Genomic DNA, 5,922 nt, shown 5'->3' with positions numbered 1-5,922 from the left:
AACTCATGGCTATGGCATGGGCTAGGACTGAAAAGAAAAGCAGAAGAGGCAGCCGAAAAGGAGGGTGTTTATTTTCATTTCCTCCTATGAAGAAGATTCTACATTTTTCCCAGCACTTTCAGGCTTGAACCTTCCAAAGTTGTGAAAGCTAGCAAAAGGGAAGATTAAAACAAGGTATGTTTATCTCTCTCTCTCTCTCTCTCTCTCTCTCTCTTTTTTTTTTTTTTTGGTAGGGAAAGGCTTCATTTTAGGCAGCCAAGCAGAAAAAAAAGCCCAAGAGACACTGCCTGACTAACAAGTCTCTTGGGGGCTGGCAGTGAGTTCTGCAAGGTTGAAAGCAAACCTGGTGTAACTGTTGGCACTTGTTCCACGTAGGAATAGTAAGTTCATTTTTGTGAGCTTCCTGATGCTTGCTCTGTGGTTGTGAGCTGATAGAGGGCAATGCTTCAACTTCCTGAATTCTCTAAATAAAGCATCCATTCTGTATAGATATTTTTAAAGAAAGGAACATTGTATTTTCTGCTTTGATGGAGTTTTCATATCTGGCTCTTTGAATGAACAACTTTGGTTGTTAAACAGTTGCAAACTTATTTCAAAAGGCTTGAATGTATTGCAAGGAAAATATCTTCATTTGAATGGCTTGGAGCAGCTCTCAGAAGTTTATTTATGTAGCTGTTGTATTGTGCCACAGTTTGAAGGGCATCCAGTTTTTTTCTTTAATCTAAACTCTTACTTAAATAACAACTTCATTTTTCATTATTTCTAAGTGTGTTTCTTTCAAGAGATTATTATAGCAGACCAACAAGTATTTAAATACTTGGATTAATACATACACTAGYTGGTATAAATTCTGATGTAGCGAACAGCAAGTCAGCCAGTCCCTGTCCACATGTGCATGTCATAACGTGAACAACAAGTGTCTGTGGATAGTGAAAACACAAAGTTCATCCCCATGCTTTAATGAAGCCCTCAAAAGATCACTTGTGAGAGCTGTTCATTTTCAGGGCCACCTCTGATGTCAGGAAAAATGTGTTTACCTCCAATGGAAAGACCTTTAAAAAAGTTATTTATTTTTATATTTAGCCATAATATCCTGTTCTAACTAAAATGGGTTGAATAAATTGGGTAGACCATCAATGAATGTTTCATATCCTGTTTTCTCTTATTTTCAGCCAAATAATTACACTTACTTTACATGATTCATGGGACTCCTGTTGGATTATGTTACTAAAACACATTTATCTTTGTCAGTTTTTTTTCCCTGGGGTATTCTTTTTTTACCAAATGCTTAATGTTCTGTTTGGCACCAAAACCAGCATATTGGTTAAAACAAGATCAGTAAAGAGTTAACTCTCATGATGAGGAAAAAGGCTAAATGAGTCCCCAGAGCTATCTATATATCAAGAAGTCATCTAGCGCTCTGTTGTTTGCTATAGGCAAAATAAAACAAAGCACTACCAGCAATAAATCAATTCATGTGTGCGGGTATTGTCAAAACAAGCTGTTCTGGCTCTCTGATAAGCTCTTGGCCAGGTAGTGTCTTCTTTTTTTTACATCCAAATGTTTTGAAATACCGTTGTGCTCAAGGAAAACCCAGACTGTCTCAAATACGAATATCCACAAGGTGAAGGGTGTCATCAGTTCACGTGGGAAATTTCATTTGGTGTCTTTAAAAGCTAAGCTTTCCTCAGGTAAGCTGTAATTGTACTTTGCTTGAAATAAGTACATTAAAAATATTTTGACTACAGCTGGGCTTAAAGATCAGAGCTGGATTTTTAAATATCAAAATGTCTGGAGCATTCTGATCTCTGTTCTTTTATGCCCATTGGAAAGACAGGAAACAAAATGAAAGCTTTGGGTCCAAACCCTCTTATACTTGCATGCTAAAGCTCTGGGGTGTCTGGATTTTGGCCTAGCCCCATCTATATCTATTGTACCAAACAGTTAAAGGCATTCTTCTCTTCCCACTTTTCCCCTGCAGCTGGAAGGCACTATACTCTGCTTTCATGAAAACAAACATCAATGCTGCTTCTTGTATAAGCCTCTAATTGGTTCGGTTTGCTTTTACTAAAGTGGCCTGTATCTGTCACTTCATACAAGAAGTAGATTGTGTAGGTTTGGGATTAAAGTCTTTTCAATTTGGCAATTTTCAAATCTATAAAATACCCTACTTCCGTCAGGAGCCTCTCCTATTTATACAAGATGAACAGGAAATTCAGATGCCTTTCTAAGATGTAAAGTGTAGAAAAGAAACAAGAATATGATGACTTCAGCCTATTTAATTACTTTTTTTTTTTTTTGAGTTTAAGATCACTCCATATTGTGCATTTTTACATCTAAGGTACATGTTCAAATGCTGCAATGGAGTGCTTTCTTTGACCTCTCAGTGGATAAACTGCTTCTCTTCGGTGCCTCAGTAGTGAAATGAGCATCGATATCTAGGACATAGAGCTCATGATAAAATTTCCCTGTATTAAAATACTGTCAATATTTTTATAGAGAGATTTAATATTAGAATACCACTGCAAGCATCACTAGAAATAGATGCTTCTCTGAAAATAAGTAATAGACTATACATGGAAGTTGACTAAGAAAGACTTTGAGTCTTACAGCGTACAAGCACTTGCCATATATGTCCATTAGGGCAGTCTGTCAGCACTAGCTGGTGATTTTTGCACCTGGGTCCTATGTAATGGAGAAGCCTGTATTCCTAACTCCGGAACAAAAGATTACCAGAGATAACTAACAGAAAGCTTATTATATTTATTGACTAAGCAGCCTCACCTCCACCCTGCAGCTAATTACAAGGTTAAAAACAGTAGTAAAACTATTCACATTTATCAACCAATTTTATTTATTTCTACTCCAGAAAAATTAAGCAATATTCCATTGCCATCCCTGACCATGTTTTATATGCTTTATCTTTTCTATATAAATTTGTTATGACAAAATTGTTTCATTTTAATTTTCCTGATATTATCTCCATAAAACTAACAGTTAGAGGGGCATGATCATTGTTTTTAATAAAAGGGCTTTAATGCTTTTAAAAAATGCTAGAGAAGCATCTGTCGCTACTTAAGTTTTCTATCTGAGAGAGAGGGTCAGCAAGGCTCCCTCAGATCTGCTTTCCCAGTGCGATCTTCGCACCAATTTCAAGACCTGGTCTAAAAAAGCAGGTGAGTGCTTATTTATTTTCAGTATACAAATAATCTAGTAACTTCAGTGAGACTGTATGGCTGTTTCTGTGAGAAGGGCTTAAAATGAAATGTTTGCTTAAATACTTGGCTACCTTTGGGATTTGACCTCCACTTTTTTCATGCAGAAAAGAAAAATGTTGATTTTTTTTTTTTTATACTACTCATTTCTAGCTAATAGTCATCACTGCTGGGAACTGGATCAAGATTTCCAACTCATTTCATGTATATCACTAAAGAGCTGTGAGGTGGTAAGAGCTTTCAGCTGCTAGCGCACCCCAATCTCAGCCAAGAGAAACAAGCCTAGAAATGAAGGGGAACGCAGCTGGTGCCTTGGTTTCCTTGGGGGGGAAAGAGGCAAAGACGACTGAAAGTATAGGACTCTTATCCTATCAGTTTGAGCTTTGCCACAGTAAGCAAATGCTAAATATTTTCTAAAATGACTTAAGTTAACCTTCTTATAATGCCAAAGTATGCAGGCCCTATTCAGCTGCCTACACGCAGGCATCTCCTGCTGTCTAGGGTATACCTAAGCTATGTGGCCCTGCTTCTCAGTTCTGCCCTGAAAGGTCACGGGTCTCCCATATGTTGCGGACAACCCATGGGGATGTCTCAGTTATACCACAGGACGTTTCAAATAACACTAAATACCTATATTTAGGGAACAGAGTTGAATGTTCCTGTGTGTGGGTGGTCCAAAATGGTGATTTGCTCTCAGGCCCACAGCAGTTTAAGCTCCAAAGGACTGGCAAACCCGCTGCTAGGCCAAATTCTAAAGTCCATTCTCAGGAAAATTTCCACTCATCTAACGAACATCAGGATTTTATTTACAGGTAGGAAACATGATACCTCCTTGACTGAAGTATCTTAATTAGGCAATTAAAACATGGTGTAAAATAGCAGAGATAAACAGGGCCTGGGAGGCAAAGGATATTGGCAACGCATTGTAACACCTTTGCTGCTCGGTCCCTGGTTCCAAACTCTCCAGAACCACGTTTTCATGATGTTAAAATGCGTGAGTCCTCTATATAATAACTCCATTGAGTTCTATTACAGACTCCAGGATCAATGCTTTTCACTTAGCTAGCACATGGAGTGGAGCCTTAGCTTCTCCCCTGCATTAGTGAGTTACACTGCTCCGTTTTTCAGTATCTAAGTATAATACATTTTAATGTAATCCAAATTTGGGATTTAATATCTATATTTTCAGCAGTTTGAAACACCTGTTCAGGAGCTGTTTCCAGAATAAGAGCTATATATCATTCTGGCACCCCTTCTATCCAATCTGGCCTCACCAGCGCAGCAGCACTTATTTCCCTCTGTTTCCTTCCCACTGTCACCTTTGCTATTCTCAGCTTGGTGTCACCTACTGCTCAATTCATTCTCCTCCAAGCCTGGGCCTGTCACCAGCTATCAGACTCCTCTCACGCTAAGCATGTAACAGAAAGAAGAGATAAATCCAGAATATTCAGCATACAAAGCAAAAGGGGAAACTCTAGGGTGGTGTAACGGTTTTCTTTACATGCTACCTGGTAAAGCTTTTTATGGCTTAACTTTAAAGACTCAGCATTTCTGACGTCAAGAATTTATTATGTTTAGGAAAAGTGAGGTAAGGCTGGAATCTGTGGATGTGGGAAGTTAAATATGAGCTTGAAACCTGTAGTTTATTACTCATTTCCAGCAGCCTGCACGTTCTTGCAACCAGATTTATATTCTTATTGCCTGAGAGTTGGTATTTGGTTGTGCTGTTGGACCTAGGTGAATCGTTGCTACTTTTGTTCCTTTTTTTAATCCAAACAATCTGTTTGTTGGAAAAATATACTGGGCAACCAGTACTATTGCTGAATTTCAGTGTAACTAGGGGAGTAGTTTTGGGCCAGGAAAAATGTGGGTGAAAAAAAACAGAAAAAGTGGAAATATTTTGAGTTTTAAACCCTCAGTTGAAATTAAATTTTTGTTTTAAAAAAAATGCACAATATTTTAAGAATAAGAACCCCCAACTTGAAGCAGTCATTCTTTTCAGCAGGACATTTTGATTAGCCACCGATGTTGGTTTGGTCAGTGAACTGAAGCAGTGATGAGTGCTATTATTTGCCCACGAGTGCGTGCGTTGCAGCTTGCACGCTCCGTGGTCGTGCCGCGTCCCTCCAACAACTCTGGCGGAGAAGGGCGCTGTGGGGGCCTTGTCCCAGCGTGCCGGGCGGGAGCGCTGGACCTTCTCGCTCAGGTGAGCATGGGGAGGTGGGACTGTCTCCTCACTCCTCATGAGCAGTCTCCCAGAGGGATCTGCTAGTTCGAGGCGTTTTTGTTAAAGTGGTGGCAATTTTCCTCTGGAAGTTCCTGCGGTGGGAATACCTGACCAGAAGGGAGGACGGGGTATGGTTGGTTTTGGTAGATTGGATTTCATTTCTAAAGTTTGCATGTCATACCATGGAGGATGACACTAGCTGGCGATTAGACCCAGCGCAGCGTGAGCGTCGCCCCTCGAACGAGGCCGTGCGACGGCACGGCGCAGGGGCCGCCACCGCGCGTGGTTGCCCTGTGGACGCCCTTGGCAGCGTCCCCCAGCCCCTTGCCCACCACGAGTCACCCCGGGGGCGCCAGCGGGGAGGGCCCACAAGAAGTTAAGGGACACCGATCCGGGGCCCCGGCGCCGCTCTCCAGGCGCGAAAGGGAGCCGCGGGCGTGGGGGCGGCGGGGCGCGAAGCCGGCAACGGTCGCTCTCCCC

General features: G+C 41.0%; 1 protein-coding gene across 2 annotated transcripts in view; it reads left to right on the top strand.

Moving 5' to 3' along the window:
- ITPR2 (inositol 1,4,5-trisphosphate receptor type 2) overlaps positions 1 to 5,922 on the top strand; it is a 278,104-nt gene continuing 272,182 nt past the window's right edge. For both annotated transcript variants that reach the window (XM_026066890.1, XM_026066889.1), the window contains exon 1: positions 1 to 174. The gene's annotated coding sequence lies outside the window, so the exon portion shown is untranslated. The remainder of the gene's footprint in view (positions 175 to 5,922) is intronic.

Source organism: Apteryx rowi, unplaced genomic scaffold, assembly GCF_003343035.1.
Source record: "Apteryx rowi isolate R43461 unplaced genomic scaffold, aptRow1 scaffold_25, whole genome shotgun sequence".
Classification (NCBI taxonomy): domain Eukaryota; kingdom Metazoa; phylum Chordata; class Aves; order Apterygiformes; family Apterygidae; genus Apteryx; species Apteryx rowi.
This window is presented reverse-complemented; position numbering and strand designations above follow the sequence as displayed.